This window comes from Amblyomma mixtum, chromosome 9, assembly GCF_055824585.1.
Source record: "Amblyomma mixtum isolate Tamu chromosome 9, ASM5582458v1, whole genome shotgun sequence".
Lineage (NCBI taxonomy): Eukaryota > Metazoa > Arthropoda > Arachnida > Ixodida > Ixodidae > Amblyomma > Amblyomma mixtum.
The window spans coordinates 27,926,014-27,943,508 of NC_143020.1; the positions used below are offsets into that span (position 1 = coordinate 27,926,014).

A 17,495-nucleotide genomic window follows, 5' to 3' on the forward strand; every position below is an offset into this window, starting at 1 on the left:
GGTGCCGGCCCTCTTCCACCTGTCGGAGTTGATTCAGGCACTGCGACACAGGCACGACCAGGGCCCCTCGAGCTCGGGGACTCTCCTCCGGCCTAGAAGCCCCATCAGATGCTTTCAACGTCTGTTGGGGCTTCCGACAACGTGGGTGGCGAGGTTGCTACCCTCATCGAGTCGGCCATCGACCCTGAGTCTGAGGGAATAGGAGCCGCCACACTCCGACCCACCCGTCGCGCCCTGGTGGTTACATCCCAGAACCCTGGGAACCTCGAGCGCCTGCAGGCTGCCATCACCCGTATCGAGGCCACCCGGGCTTCCATCAATGTCCGTATGCCTCATCGACGCAATCCCCACGTCCGCCTGTCCGGGGTTGATCCTGATATCCGTCCTGAGGATCTCGTGACCACCTTCAACCGGCGGAATCTGGCACTCTCTCTTGATCCGCAGAAACGTAAGCTCAGATTGTCCTTTGCACAGCGCTCTGGACTGCGTGTTCACGTCCTAGAGGTTGACCCTTCCGCTTTTTCCCGGCTTCGTGACGCCCGTCGCGTCACCGTGGGCTGGACTTCCGTCGAGGTCCAGGAGGACCTCCACGTCCCGCTGTGCACGTTCTCTGCCCAATACGGCCACGCTCTTACAACAGACCCCTATAAGGCTTGCTGCACGCAATGCGCGGGGTCGCACCCTCTCGCACAGTGCCCCGCCCTATACAGGACCCTAACGCCAAGTGCGCCCCGTGCGACGCGGCTGGCCGCCCCTCTAACCATCAAGCTGGGCATGTATCCTGCTCAACTTTGCAGGAGCGCGATGGTCGCGTCCGTGCCAGGACCGCTTATGGCCCTTAGGGCCGCGATTGCCCTGCCCTGTGTACATCTCCCGCGAACCGCCAGGTTGCGACTGTGATTGTTCTTACGGCCTCCTCCATTAATTTTTCATTCGTATTCTTCTTTTCTCGCTGCCCTTTATCACTTGGCTCCGTATCCGGTCCTCGGCCCTCCTGCTTCCACCACCGCCACTATCTATAGATCAATCTCTCTAAGCAGCTGTTCCCCATATGTGATCCTATTCTACTTCAGTTATCCCCGTTCCTATACCGCTTTACATCGCCATGGCTAGTTTTAGTTTTCTTCAGATCAACCTTGACCACACCCAAGTGCCAAGGCTGCCCTCTCGAGTCATTGCATCTCTTCTCCGTTTTCTCTGGCAGCGGTGGCGGACCCTTACCTGGTCGGCGGTGGGGTTTCAGGTCTTCCCAGTGGGGTTGCCGTCTTCTCTGCGCAATCACATCCGCGCTCGCTGATCTTTGCGCAGGATCCTCCTATTGAGTTGTTTCATATTTACGCCTCCACATTCGTCGTGGCGGTGCTCTGCACCTCCCAGTCTGCTTCCTTCCTCTTTGTCTCTGTTTACTGCCCGCCGCGCGCCCTCTTTGACTCTTCTTTAGACGAACTGGACGAAGTGGTCGCTTTGGCGGCCGGCCGCCCTATCATCCTGGCCGGTGACTTCAACGACAAGCATGAATTGTGGGGCCCCGCACCCTCCGACTCGGGTGGCTCCAAACTTCGCCCTGGCTCACCAACTGACAGTTTTAAATGATCCTACTTCCGCCCCCACATACGACAACTATTACGCGGAGTCGTGGATTGATGTCACGCTCGTTTTTCCATCCCTGCTCAGCTCCGGATACACATGGACCGTCTCGGACGCCGAATCTGTCTGGGCATTCTTACACTGAGGTGTCGATTCGTCTTCCTTCTCCGAAACAGCACCGGCTAACGGTTGCATCTCGGGCTCGTCTGCTTCAGTGCCTCGCAAGGGACACATGGTTTCCCCGGGTTGCTGGCGCCGATCTGCGCTCTCCCGATGCATTGGAGACCGTCGTCAACCGGATGCACGACCGATTTATAGCGCTGATTGAGTGCCACAAGCGTACGGTTGTGAGTGCTCCGGCACCGAAGCCATGGTGGTCGCCTGAGCTCGCCATCGATTGGGGCCGCGTTCGAGCTTTGCGCCAGCGCTTCCAGCGTTGCTCAGAACCATCGTTGCGCCTTCTCTATCGCACCGCGTTCCAGGCCGCACTTGCCTGTTACCGTCGCAACATCAGGGAGGCGAACGACTCGGTGTTGCGCCAGGCCTGTCACGATGCGACTCGGAAAAACCTTTTCTGCGCACCCTTTCAAAAGGCATTTGTCAAACTGCGCGCCCCAGTATTCTTACCACCTCTGGACACAGAAGGCGGCGTTCTGACGACTTCTGTCGTCGAGTCGGCGGCACTTTTGCTCCCAACACAGGTCGCGTTTGATAATTCTTTGATAGATTCACCATTCCACGCGTGTATCAGTGCATCCGTCGAGTCGCCTTACCATCCTTCCGTACCGCCAGACGTCCCGTTCTCGCGTAACGAGCTTCAGTTGCTCGTAAACGCACTCGATACTGGCACGGCGTCCGGCCTGGATGGGCTGACTGCGACCTTGGTTACGGGCCTCTGGCGTGCCCACCCGTCCTTCTTTCTCTTCCTTTTCAACAGTGCCCTCAGCCTCGGCCACTTTCCCTCAGTGTGGCGCAGGGGGCGGATCATCTTCCTTCCTAGAGCAAACCGTCCCTCTTTCCTCCCTACTTCCCACCGGCCAATAGTGATGAACTCAGTCCTCCGTAAACTATTAGAACGCCTACTTCACCGCCGTCTTTACCATTTCTTGCACGCCAGGGGCCACCTCCACCCCAACCAGTTTGGGTTTACCCATTCGCGCAGCGCAGTGCAAGCCCTGGCCTCGTTGTGAACGGCTCTGGACAATTTCTGCATATCCCGCACGCACATAGTTCTCATAAGACATGATTTTCAGGGTGCCTTTGATAGCGCCTGGCACCCCGTCGTCCTTCGCTTCTTTCTCAGCCGCGGCCTCCCTTCCAACCTGTATCACCTCTTGCGCTCCTTTCTTTCGCAGCGCACGGTAGTCTACCGTGCACGCACTGGTGAGGAGGTGTCTTCCAATACCACTCTCGGCAGCCCTCAGGGATCCCCCGTTTCACCCCTTTTGTGGAACATAATCGCAGACCTTCTCGAGTGTCCAATGCCCCCTGGCATGACAATACAGGCGTATGCCGATGATACCATTGTGCTGGTTCCGGCCCGCACGCGCCACAAGTTGGAGCAGCTGTGTGCCGACGTCCTTGAGAGAATAGCCTGTTGGGCCTCTGATTCTCGGGTGACGATCTCATGGCCAAAAACATTTTGTATGCTGTTTTCCCATGGCGTGGGCGGAATGGAAAAGCGTAATCCCACCGTGCGCTTTTCGGGCCGCCCCTTAAGTTTCAAACAGGAACTCAAAATTTTAGGCGTTGCCTCCGACTGCCACCTCATTTTTCTACCTCATGCTCACTTCCTCTACAACAAGGCAGAGATCCTCACTTCGCGTCTTGTCTCATTTCTGTCGTTCCACCGTTCCCACCCTCCCTGTTCTCTACATAGGCTTTATTTCCAAGTAATACAACCCGCTCTCACTTTCGCCGCGCCCGCTTGGTGGTCTCGCCACGCCAATTCCCGCCTTCGGGAGAAGGTTGTTTCTGTGCAGCGGGTCCCCCTTCTCGCTATCACAGGGGCTTTCCGCACAACGCGCACGGCTGCGCTTCAGGTACTCCTCCGAGTACCCCTCTTCCCTTGGCATTGGATCGCCTCTGAGCGGAGTAGAACCTTTTAAACGGTGTAGATCCCGTCACCTTTGGAGGTCGCACTTATCTACCATCTGATATCTTGCCCCGCTTTGATCCCTGGTGCGACCATCCCTCTTTGGCTTCCTCATTCTCCTTCATCCGTCTTCTCCCTTCTCACTTTCCCTCTCCTTCCTCCCTTCCCGGCCTTCAGATATTCAAGGACGGCTCTTATACGTCCCACTCTGGGGGTGCTGCTTACGTCGCATTCTCATCTTCTGGCACGCTGCGGAACGTGGGCCCGTTTCGTCTCGAGACAGCCTCTAGTGCCTTCTGCGCAGAGGCTGTTGCGTTTCACGAGGCTTGTTGTTATGCCCGGCGTGCCCCCTCTCCTTTATTGTTCCATGTCTTCTCTGATTGCCTTTCTCTCTTTCAGGCTCCTCACTCTCTTTCCACCAACAACTTACGCGTCCGAGACATCAAGTGCACCCTTGCAGTCATTTCTCTTCAGCGTCCTGTCTTCCTCTGTCATGTCCCCGCCCATTGTGGTGTCTGGGGCAACGATCTCGCTGACTGGGCCGCCTCAATGGCGTCGGCACGCGGCCTCCTGCGGCCGTCATGGCTGTCACCTTTGTCAGTGCGCACCCGCATGCGTACCACCACACTCAGGCTTTGGCCAGACACCTGGACCGCAGAACATTCGGACACCCTCCTGGCTGTTTTTGTCCCCTCTCCCGGTTAGTCTCCCGCTCTTTCCCTCCACCCTGATCTCTTGTCCCTCTCCAAATTGGCCATTGTCATTTTCCCTCCTACTTCCATTGTTTTGCCCTCCTTCCTTCGCCTTGTTGTCCATGCGGGGCAGCTGTGGGGGATGTTGTCCATTACCTACGTGCCTGCCCTCTCACTGCGGACATAGCAGCACGGCTTCCCGGCAATCCGCACTTTCTTTCCCCTCATGCCTCCCCCTCTTTTTTAGGTTCCCCTCGGTCTCGTGCGTTGCTTATTCGCGTTTCCCTTCTTTCACCTGTATCTCGTCTTTATTCCCGCCCGGATGTCTCGTAGACCTCCTTGCCATTTCTGCGCCTCCCCATGTCTCATGTGGTCGGGGGCACCATAGGGCCAATTTTGGTGGGCCGTGGCCCTGTCTCTGCCTCACGGGCATGTGGATGGCATGTGGATCTTGATATTTGGTCGCCTTGCGTGCATACGCAGTCTTTGTTTTGTTTTCGTTTTTTTCATGTTTATTTCTATTTATTTTTTGTTTTCAATTTGTTTCCTTTCCCTTTTTCTTTTCTTTCCTCTAGCTGTTATATTTTTCATGTTTTAATTGTTTGGTTATTTTTCATTTCGCTCGTTCTGTTTCTGTTTTTTTGCCTGCCTTTCTGTCATCTACTTGATTCTCTTTTCAATTTCCCCTCTCTTTTATGTACCCCTTCTGCTTTCTTAAGCCCACTATCTCCTGTTTGTTAGTTTTTTTTTCTCTTTGCTTTCTTTCCTTGTCTCTTCTCTCTTCCTACAGATCCCCGCACCTTCCCTCCTCCTGGCCGCCTGCCAGCCTGTCTGAAGAATCTGAGCACGCTGGACCCATCCCTGTTTCAATTTCACTTCATCCTTCTCAATTCTTAATCCTTCAGGGGCGTCTTGCGCCTAAAAATCAGTTTTGCCCGCCCATCATTTGTGCCTATTTTTTTTCTCTCTTGTAATTGGTTTTCTTAAATTTTCTCTTGGGCGTTGGCCCCTTTTTAATTTAATTAATTTTTTAATTGGTTCGCCTGCGATAACCTTTGGTTGGGTGCGGGCTTCCTCTCGAATTTTTTTTATTTGATTTCATTTCTTGAGAGCTTTACAATAAAAGGGGAGTGTGCTGATGTTGAACGTGAGGATCATGTGTTTTGTGTCTATTTCCTTATTATCCTTCCGGATCTTGATTCGGCGAACGTCTGTGACGTCAGGGTTACTCAGACCTTCGAGCATCTTTTTTTCAGTGATGTCAATAAAATTATTTTCGGATATTACGCCCTGGACGGTGTTCAGAGATCGGTGTGATCTCACAGAGACAGGAATATCCCTAACAGACACAATGTTTACGAGTTTTGAGTGCTGGACGTTGTGACGCAGTTCGAGCAGTAAGTCACCGCTGGCCATCTTTGATACCTTGTAGCCAATGCCCAAGGCTTCTCTCAAACACTTTGATACTAGGAAGAAAGACAGGATTCTTGCTTGCTTATCATGTACTTCACTATAGATGAAATGATATTGAGGAAAACTGACTTTTCTTTTTTGGAAAAAATGATCTGCATCGTTCCGCCCTCTCTTGAGAGAGCGGTCAGGTTTGGAAAGAGGGGGAGCCATAAAAGATTTTAATTTTTCGGTCACGGTGCCATCCACCCACCATGGAGCCCAACAAGGGGACGGGCAGAAACTTGCCAGCAAATTCTGCCCACGCCAGCTCTACACGTCAACTATAACCAAATATGCCGCAACTCAGGGTAGTTGGCCACACACGGTTAACCCTAGCCGACAGGAAAAGTGAAAAAAAAAACAAGAAAAGATGAGGCGACAGGAGAGTTCTAGGAAGGGAGACAGGAAAGTGAAAGATGGAACAGGAAAACGCGACTGCCGATTTCCCCCGGTCGGATCAGGCCGGAGGTGCCGTCTACAGGAAGCTGTGGCCAAAGTGGTGTGCTGCCTCCGCCGAGGAGCCTTAAAGGTCCGAACGCTCGGCATTGGCTCAACCGCCAGGATCCCCTTTTCCCCGGACACGGCGATGCCGCACACGGCTGAGCGCGGATGCTCGGGTCCGTGGTGGCGCACTGCTCACCATCATCCCCCTGAGGAGATGTCCCTGCGGATGCTCGGGATACCCCGTGGTGTCGCAACTCACCAAAGTCTGCATGCTGCAGACGCCCCCCTGCGAGGATCAGTTCACTTCCGTTTATTACCTTGACTGTGCACAATGGAGAGGACATCGAGGGACAATGTGTCTGGAGGGCACCTGTATGGCCCGCTGGTGTTGGTTTCAGTTGGAAGAAGATGAGGATGGTACAGGGCGTGGCCACAGGAACCTCAAGTAGCACGAAAGAGGCATCTGTGTAGGCCCCATCTTGGGTATCAAAGAGAGGGAAATGGTGCCGCATGGCGACGGCTGGCGTGCGGGACAAGTTGGCCGGGAAGGAGAGAATACGAAGACTGTGAGCCGGGGTGGAGACAGGAGAGGTAAGGGTGGAAATTGGAACAAGAGAGTGGTTATTGGCTCAGGCCAATAGCCAGAGTGGTTACTGGCCTGAGCCAATAACCACTGACTCTGACGAGTAAGAGAAACCAGGGCAGGCCGTGAGTCCTGATGCAGAGTGAGAAGTGAACGGAGAGGACAGAGGAGGCCTGTGTCAAAGAGCTCAGCAGTGGAGGTGGTGACAGGGAGGTTGAGAGCTGCTTGCAGAGGCCCACAAGGGCAGTCTCAAGAGCGTTAAGTTGAGTCTGATTGAAGTAAACGTAGGGTGCAAAGTACAAGACCTTGTTGAGGGCAAGCACGTGGGCAACGCGGCATGCATGAGCCTCCACGCACCGCAGGAGGTAAGTTACAGAATGGCAGGTGGTCAAAGCGTGGAGGAGGGCTTGCACGTTCTTGGTCGCATGCAAAGAGAAGCCAAGAACTCTACACTCCGTGACGACAGGAATGGGCGAACCAGAAAGATGGAGAGAGACTGATGCGAGCGCTGGTATGAGGAGTGGTTGAGAGGGAGCAGCTTGGATTTCAACGGAGCAGGAGAGGCCAGCGTTGGTGAGAAAGGAGTCGGTGAGGTCTATTCGACGTTGCAAGGTGTTCTGTACGTGACAGGGAGAGCCAGACGAATATCAGAGAGTGATGTCACTGACGTAAATGATGCAGTGCAGGTCGGGAATTTCGGGTAACTGGGAGGCGACAGGACTCATAGCGAGATTGAAAAGGGTAGGGGAGAGAACATCACCTTGAGGAGTGCCACAGGTGAGGTGGTGGGGCTGGACAGATGGCAGTCTGCGGGCAAAAGACTACATGTGGAAGCCAGAGGCCACGGAGGCGAGTTGAGACAAGACGTGGCCGCGGCACACACCCGCGAAGGCCTTGCGGATCATCGACGGTCACAAATGCGTGAATTTCGGAGGGGTAGCTGAGAGAAAGGTGTTGGAGAGTCAGAAACACGTCCAATGCGCAGACGCGGCATCGGAGGCATATAAGAGAACCGCGGAAGTACTCCCTCGCCTCAAGAAAATTAGAGGCCAGTGAATACCATTCGCTCAAGGTTCTTAGCAACGCACGACGTCCGAGAGATTGGGCGGAGGTTAGAGAGGGAGGGAGGTTTGCCCGGCTTTGGAATCATAGAAATGAGGGAGGAGGCCCAGGAGCTCGGCAGGCAGCCGCTGTCCCAGGCCTCATACAGCGTCTGACGGAGGAATTCTTCGGCGCGGTCAGTAAGGTTACAAAGTGCAGTGCATGTAATGGCGCCCTCACCGGGAGCCGAGCAGCCAGTATTAGCAGCCACAGCCGTTTCGAGCTCCTGGAATGTGAACGGGTGGCCCTCATCGGGGTTAGGTCCGCCCGAGTAATTAGGGTAAGAATTTGCAAGAGGGAGCCGGAGATATAGAGAGGCGATCTGGTCAAAAACATTGCACGAAGTCCCCTGGGTTAGGGCTTTAGCTCGAGTGGGAGCAAGGAAAGGTAAAATACTAACTGCTGAGCTTGGCTCATCGCGTCGCCAGGCGAGAAGCTGGAACAAATTGGTATCGAGCAATGGCTACTTAAACGTCGTGGTGGAGCAGCGCAAAGGACGGGACACAAGAAACAAGGAAGGACGTACACAGGCGCTGACTATCAACTGTGTACGTCCTTCCTTGTTTCTTGTGTCCCGTCCTTTGCGCTGCTCCACCACGATGCAACAGCACCAACTAGCCCAGCAACTTGCTCTTCTGTACTTAAACGTACTCATTACGATCATACCTTTGAAATAAAATATGACTTCAGGAGCCTTGCAATAAACAGCAGTCCAAATCTCTGTTCGACAAACCGACGAGTACACAAAAATAACTACAATCGAAACTTCATGGCTCGAGTGGGCGCAGCCATCTTCCTCGAGGTCGCTTGTTTTGAGCCCGCAAATTCTCGAATGATCAAGCGTGCTCTTGGGCGGATATGGCTACGAATGGCTGTGAAGGCCTTGAAATCCAAGAAATCAGGAATTCCAAGAATATTTAGTGGGCTATTTAGTGCACACAGACTTTAGTGTCCGCGTAGTTTCTTCACTTTGACAGTGCAATAAGGGCACAATATAGCTGAGAAGAAAGCGGACGGAGCCTAGCATCGCCGCATCGCAGTTCATTTTTTTTTGCTCTTCGTAAGCCGAAAGCAGACGACGCGAGACCTTTCTGTAGCTTTCTTAACACCGCAGTACCCGCAGACCAATCACAGAACTACCCCTCTAGCCACCGTAGCAGAACAGCTTGCGTGACGTCATTGAACCACTTTGCTTCGATTGGTTGGCGCCGCTCGCGAAATTTCTGGGCATTTCTAGAAAAGCGCGCGAATGGTATAAACGCCGCCCCGCGCAGCCGTTTGCCAGATTTTACTGACTGCATAAAGCGATCGAGTGTTCTGAACGGAACGCAACTTTCACAACAACACATTCACCATGCCTAGCCGAACAAAGGCAGACGTGCCGGCAATCGGCACCGACCTGGGCACCACGTACTCGTGCATAGGTGTCTTCCAGCACGGCAGCGTCGAGATCATCGCCAACGACCAGGGCAACCGGGCGACGCCAAGCTACGTGGCCTTCACGCACACGGTGCGGCTGATTGGCGATGCAGCGAAGGCACTGGCGGCCATGAACCCGGAGAACACGGTGTTCGATGCCAAAAGGCTGATCGGACGCCGCTACTACGACCCTAAGATCCAGGACGACCTCCGGCACTGGCCCTTCAAGGTGGAGAATGACGGAGGCAAACACAAGATCAGCGTCGATTTCAAGGGCGAGCGGAAACACTTCAACCCGGAAGAGATCAGCGGCATGATTCTGAGCAAGATGAAGTAGACGGCAGAGGCTTCCCTTGGGAAGAAAGTGAGCGACGCCGTCATCACGGTGCCAGCCTACTTCAACGACTCACAGAGCCGGGCTACCAAGGACGCCGGAGCCATCGCCGGTCTCAAAGTGTTGCGCATCCTCAACGAACCGACTGCCGCCGCTCTGGCCTACGGGCTGAACAAGAACCTGCGCGGCGAGGACGTCCTCATCTTCGACCTGGAGGCGGCACCTTCGACGTCTCCATGCTGACCATCGACGAAGGCTCCATGTTCGAAGTGCGCTCAACGGCCGGAGACACCCACTTGGGAGGCGAGGACTTCGACAACTGAATGGTAGAGCACTTCGTGCAGGAGTTTAAGAGCAAGCACCGCAAACACCTGCGGGTCAACCCGAGGGCAGTGAGGAGACTGCGTACGGCCTGCGAGCGTGCCAAGCGAACCCTGTCCAGCTGGGCCGAGGCGAGCATCGAGATCGACGCCCTGTTCGAAGGCATCGACTTCTACAGCAAGATTACCCGCGCCCGCTTCGAGGAGCTCTGCATGGACCTGTTCCGCAGCACACTCGAGCCCGTGGAACGCGCCCTGCGCGATGCCAAGATGGACAAGTCCCAGATCTACTACGTGGTGCTCGTGGGCGGCTCAACGCGCATTCCCAAGGTGCAGAAGCTGCTGCGAGACTTTTTCAACGGCAAGGAGCTGTCCACGGGCATCAACCCTGACGAGGCCGTGGCCTACGGAGCCGCGACGTGCTGCTGGTGGACGTGGCGCCGCTGCCGCTGGGCATCGAGACTGCGGGCGGAATGATGACGCGCATCGTGGAGCGCAACTCGCGCATCCCTTGCAAGACATCGCAGACGTTCACCACGTACGCAGGCAACCAGCCCGCGGTCACCATCCAGGTGTACGAAGGAGAGCGCGCCCTGACCAAGGACAACCACCTGCTGGGCACGTTCAACCTCAAAGGCATCACGCCGGCGCCCCGCGGCGTGCCCCAGATCGAGGTGACCTTCGACCTGGACGCCAACGGCATCCTGCAGGCGTCGGCCCGGGACACGAGCACGGGCAAACAGGAGAGCATCCGCATCACCAACGACAAGGGCCGCATTTCCAAGCAAGACATCAGGAGGATGCTCGCCGAGGCCGAGAGGTTCAAGCAGGAGGACGACGCACAGCGCCAGAGGGTGGCCGCTCGCAACTCCCTCGAATCTTACGTCTACGGGGTCAAGCAGGCCGCCGAAGAAGCCGTGGACAGGCTCCCTTCCTCCGACAGGGAGTCCGTGCTGTTCAAGTGCCGGGACACCTTCTCCTGGATTGACGCCAACAGCCTGGCCGAGAAGGAGGAGTACGGCACCAGCTCAAGGAGCTGCAGCAGGCCTGCATGCCTGTCATGAGCAAGCTTTACCAGCAGCAGCAGGGACCCAAGCATGTGTCGGCAGCTCCACACCATTCGGGACCCACCGTCGAAGAAGTGGACTGAGCCGCAGACTCTGATAGCAAGCTAGTCATTCGCCCTTCATGTTAATTTATTGCCCATACCCACATAGTCATGTAAACTATTTTTTCTACTCTAGCGGCTGTTTACTGAGACGCTGCATTAGAGGGACGCTTTTTATTAAACCTGTCTTGTGCGCAACTGGTTTGGCAATGGGTGGCAAGTTCACCTTGACGCCAAACTTTTGAAATGCGTTGCGTGCTGGGTGCAGCAGCAGACTTCGTGGCACTAGCGCACGCCAGGAGCAAAGGAACAGCGAGATGCTGCGTGCTTTCTCATGTGTAACATTCTTCTCTTATTTAATTTCATCATGTTGGTAAGTACAAGTCATATTGGGCCGGTCTACTCTTTCTCATCTGGCTGCAAGCTACACCTCAGCAATCGGCGTTCAAGAGTTATAAAGGGGGAGTAATTTACTCACTATAATGTGAGAAGCTGGAAAAATATATATGTTTTAGTGAGGGTTGGCAGTGACTTGTCACGAGAAAAATTAATTGTGCTTTTCTGCTGGTGACCGTAGTGCCCTTGGGATTGCTTGCGGTGACTAAAGGTAAACCTAAATCGGCTAATGACTGCAGGCTAAAAGCAGCACTTCTTACATACATTTCACTGCGGAACAGCAGTTACAGCAACAACACCGGCATACGCAGGCTAAGTGGCGGCCATGATGTCAGGCAGAGCTGCTTAACGCAAAGACGCAAGTGTGACAAGAGCGGAATATCTTCCAAGATGATAACGTACTCAAAGCCAGAAGAACCCATCATTTGGTTCACTGCATTGAACACATATACGGCATTTGGGAAGCATTTGCGGAGGTTCTTCTCAGAGCCGATAATTAGTGACACTAGTCATCACATACTCTGGTTACTGGTAGCAAAGATATTTTTGTCACACATATTTCAAGCCAGACAAGGGGATGAACTGCTGGGTGTGATTGCTGTTAAGGACTTTGTCGACAGCACTGTCAATCTGATAGTGCGTAACTGCGTGCTTGGTCTTCCACATTCTGTCAGTAGATATATGAAAAGTCATTCATGAAAGAAATTTTACCACCTGGTAGTAAATAACTGCTTGCCCCACATAACTGATTGGCGTTTCTGCCCCATAGGTGAGTACCAGTAAGATACAGTTCTTGTATGCTTTTCTCTTGAGGGATATTGGTAAATTCCTGTTCATGATTTGAGAGAACCTGCCAAATGCACTTCACCCCATCCTTATTCTTCTAGTTATTTCACTCTCCTATTCAGTTCATGTTAAATTCACAAACATAAGAATGGCAAGCAAGAAATTTAAGCTGCTCACCAGCCAGCCGTGCATAGCAACTTGAAAAGTAACGCTGAAAGAAAACTCCGCAGCAGGTCAACGACGGCCGCTTCTGCGGAACGTAAATATGCTGGCCACTGTCACGTGTCAGTTGCGCCGTTCGTTCTCTGTTCCCCGAGTTCCGAGGCTGTTCATTTTTTTCCCGCATGGTGCACGTGACTCGAAGTACGAGGTGCGCTGGCGATATCACAGAAAGGCCAAACTCTGGCTTCGAAGCCGCTCGGTCCCAAGGGATCTCGGCAGTCTGACAAGGACGGGATGGCGAGGCCGCCGTCCTGATTACCTGATATAATAAAGTTTTTCTAAGCCTAAGACTAAGCCTAAACTCTTCCACTTTGCTTCTTATTATTCACAGACGCCATCTATGAAGGATAGGAACAAATAAAATTTATTTTGCCTTTCTTGGACGACATCTATGAACGATAGGAACAAATAAAATTTGTACTGCCTTTTCTTGAACGCCATCTATTAACAATAGGAACAAAGAAAATTTATTTTGCCTTTTCTTGGACGCCATCTATGAACGATAGGAACAAATAACATTTATTCTGCCTTTTCTTGTATGACATCTATGAACGACAGGAACAAATAAAATTTATTTTGCCTTTTTTTGGACGCCATCTATGAATGATAGGAACAAAAAAATTTATACTGCCTTTTCTGGATGTCATCTATGAACCATAGGAACAAATAACATTTATTCTGCCTTTTCTCGGATGCTATGTATGAACGATAGGAACAAATAAAATTTACTTTGCCTTTTCTTGGAGGCCATATATGAACGATAGGAATGAAATTAATTTTGGCTTCTTTTGGACCCATCTGTGAATGACAGGAACAAATAAAATTTATTCTTTTTCTTGATCGCCATTTATGAACGATAGGAACAAAATTTACTGTGCCTTTTCTTGATCGCCATCTATGAATGATAGGAACAAATAAAATTTATTTTTCCTTTTCTTGGCTCCCATTGGTTTCTTAAAAATCACAAATTAAAACTTTGTCATTTAATTCGCCAATATTTATTCAGGCCATCATAACTATTTCGTTAAATTCTGTGCCTCACCTGCTGTCATTTAAACTAACGTTAGCAATTTGTCATAGGCCTTGCACTAATCTTGAATCAGCTTTTCATTCACCCAAACTTTTATCACAACAAAAAAAGTTTACATTTTAAAGGTATACGCTGATGTGCAATTAACTTCACGGCGACTGAAGACAGTTACTCAATTTGTATATAGTATTTAGTTAAGCTCAGTTGGCCTTTGGGATGGCCCCAGTACCATATGCCTACCGCCTTGTGAATGTAATCAGCAATTACATTGGAGCACATGCTTGGACCGAGAACAGCTGCATCCAGCAACAGGCTGCATTTTACAGCTAAAACAAAACAGCAACAAGCCCACCTAACTCCATTCACAGCTTTATTACATCTCTCCAAGAATCCAGAGTTGCGATATTTATTTGCACCAGTACTTTGGCACATAAACAGGCAATATCTATAGAGTCGGTTGACACACCAAGCAACTAGAAATCAGCTACAGACAGAACTTTTTACTATTAGCTTTGCCTTTTCCATGAGCTGGCGTCTTGGTTACGTTTTAGGAACTTGATTCTTGCTTTCAGCAGCCTGAAATATAGAAACACAAAGCAGCATGTCTTCCTATAAACATTTATTCATGAAAACAAATATGAGGTCAGCTCCTCCAAACAAAGGAACCATAGGTAAGAGAACACACTATGGCAATCTCTCGTTGACGCATATAAAGTGTAAACATGCCCTGCTGAAGTCGATGACAAGAACCTACAATCGATCTGTTTCCAAGCCACATCAAACAGGGCAACACACAGCATCAACAGTACACTGAGCGGAAAACCGTTTATGAACGCAATTTCATTCATATAATGGAAGATTTCAATATAACAGTCAATACATCCGCAGATCACCTGACGACAGCCTTACATTTTTTTTTTTCTCTTAATGTTCTTGCTATCATCAAAAGCGTTCCCCATTGGCTTTCTATGGCAGTCTTAACTGTTCGATGCGATCGATGGAAACGGTTTAAATGAAAGATTGTGTTAGATATCCGAAGAATGGACCATTACGTTCAATATTTCCGTGGCAGCATCTTACAATTTCCCGATTTTCAAAATTTCTGTCTGAGAAAGTTGGACATGAGAACAGTGACAAAATACACAAGGGATGATACGAATTCATTGCTTACAAACCTTGATTATTGCAGAATATTGCATGTTACGACAGTAAATGTTTCTATAAAATCTCCGTTTCTCATTTTCGGCCGTTTTTAAATATTTATTGAAAATCGCAGCACTCCCTTTTCCTTCTTGTTGGGTTGTTTTGAGTGCTGTGAGTCAAACAGAAAACCGGCACATCCACGACCTTACGATCAGGAAATATGCTGTAGTAACCTTTGTAGCACCCGTGCTTTCCCATAAAGCTACTATATATCAAAATTACACCTCCATCACACAAAATTATTGTCTTTTTTATAGAACGACACTATTTAATATCAAGTCCCATACGTGCTACCATGTTAAAAAAAATGGACATAGCTAGTGAATGACGAGTGTGACAATTAAAGCAGGATCACTTTAGAGAAATGTTCGTAAATTAAATACCTCGGTGCCTTAACACAAATCTCTAGTTTTTCGGACCCAGGCAGGGATAGGGGAATGCTAATATCTATTAATCATTTTTTTGTCGATTACAGATGGAAAAAAATTTCTCTTGAAATTGAAGATAATTGTTTTATGGTATTTATGTTATAATTATTTATGTTAATACTGCAAGTTCCATGTAGGATGTAATCGAATGGGGATGATGACAGTTCTGCGAGATTCTTTCTAAAATGCGACACATAATAGTACATGTGAGATATTCCAAACTGCTTTAAAACTGTGCCCAGTCAGATATCATCATTGCTCATTAAAAGGACAGCCAAGAAAACGAAGACTGCTTCCCTGTAATTTCACACTTAAAATTTTTAAGTGCTGCAATGAACAAGTTGATGAGAGCACATTAAGCGGACAAAATGAGAATGACTTTATGGAACTATTCCGTAAACAATGTCATCAGTTTGAAATAGTAACACAAGCTCAGCATCTGAGAGGTTTTTATGACGGTTTTAACCACTCGATGCGAGCGACAGAAGAACTTTATAAGAGAGATTTTGCTGCGAAACGGAAGAATGGACCATTACCTTCAATATTTCCATAACAGTTCATAACAGTATTTGTCCGAAATATTTGCGCAAGAGTTCTGGACATCGGACTGCCAAGATAGAGGAAAGGCCATGCAATGTCGACCTTTCCACCTATTAATGTAGCCGCCTGAATGTCATTTTTTTTTTCAAAGAAAAATGTCTACACCGCAAGTGCATTAGCACACCGCGGAGTGAATGCTATAGGAAACGAATGTTAGGCATGGTTCAAGTACGCTTATACTCAAAGGTCGAGCAATAAGCACTGGCATGGCTAGATGGTTCCGACTCCTTCCGCAGCATAGTAAAACACGTTGCGGGGCTAGTTGGTTATGCATTTTCATTCGTTAGAATTTAAGCTGCGTAGCTAATGAGAAAAGCATGGCTAGTTTTTAAATGTGCCATACGTTGATGTCGCGTCAGATGGCTTGAGAGTAGAGCCACCTCAATGAAAGTCATTTAAGGCGAAAGATCAAGGTCAAGGTTCCAAGGACTAGCCACCATGGTGCACCTTTGGAAGACTACCACATACTATCGGGTTTTAACTTGGTTATTACAGTCCGAAACCGTTCCCAAACCTCGAAGTAAAATTTTGGCAATAGACCGGGCCAAATTTGGAGCGCACCGAAATTGAGCGACACAGTCATTTATGATTAGACATCAATTTTCCACATTGGCCATGATAAATTTTGGGGTGACCCGGCGTAAATTTTTCCAAATGACCAGGGCCAGATCTGGAGGTGACCATCGTGTAGGGCACGGTCAAATATGGTTGGACATAGCTTTTGGTACAAATCGGCCGAGGTCAAATTTCGGCGGTCGTCCGTGCCAAAGGCTGTTGCTAAGCGGCTTTGCAAGGTCACACCTAGGTCAAACATACGCACATCCCAGAGATAGGTTTTTGTATCAAGTACAGCTATCGCTCTGAAACGTCCATGGCCACATACTGTGGGCTCACGCTGCATGTTTTGTTTCTTAGCTTAAGTTCTCTCTTTATCGCGAGAAGTACGTGTCCTTATCATTTTTTCGTTCGAGATGAGCGCCTATCTTTGATCTCGATATTTCGTTACTGTCATTAAACTGAACGCTGTCGAGAGCAACCGGGATTCTTATCGTCGGCGTCCGCCGTTCGCGCTGGCTGCTATCATCGCCGCCCAATTGTTTCTGCAGTTTGCAGCCGGCCACTGGTTAGCCCCAGTAAATTTTTCGGGCTTTCCGTCAGCCTTTGTCAGCCGTCAGCCTGTGCGGTAACCTAGCCACGTGCCAAAGCTCAATTCATTATTAAAATTTGTTCGTTTGCGGGGTTTAACGTCACAAAGCGACTCAGGCTATGAGGGACTAAATTCATTCCTTGGCGATGTTTGCGTAGAGTTTGCAGAAAAAAACCAAAACCATTCCTTGCATATCACGATCAAATAATCCTACGACCTTGTTAGCAAGATCGAAAGAAGGGGAATAAACAGCAATTTAAAGTGATGTTGTTCGTGGTTATTCAACTGATCTAGAAAATAAGTCGTTTTTTACAGACATTAGCTTCTCAATATAGGATCAGTGGCTAATTTCTTTCTTTGGTCTATGTCCTCAAGGGGCGATGATAAAATTATAGGTACGTAATGCATTCATAAAGCGGCAGAAAGCCTATAGCGCGCAGTGTGCAGGTGTTGAAGAGCCAATGGATCTTTTAGGTCCCATAGGAGTATTTCCATAGTATCTCCTTGTAATTCTGCTTGCTTGCTCCTCAGTGTTCACGTCGCAGAGA

General features: G+C 50.1%; 1 pseudogene; it reads left to right on the plus strand.

Annotated features, from left to right (window-relative positions):
* The first annotated feature begins 9,308 nt into the window (after positions 1-9,308).
* On the plus strand, positions 9,309-11,177 carry LOC149328595 (heat shock protein 68-like; annotated as a pseudogene).
* The last annotated feature ends 6,318 nt before the right edge of the window (positions 11,178-17,495 follow it).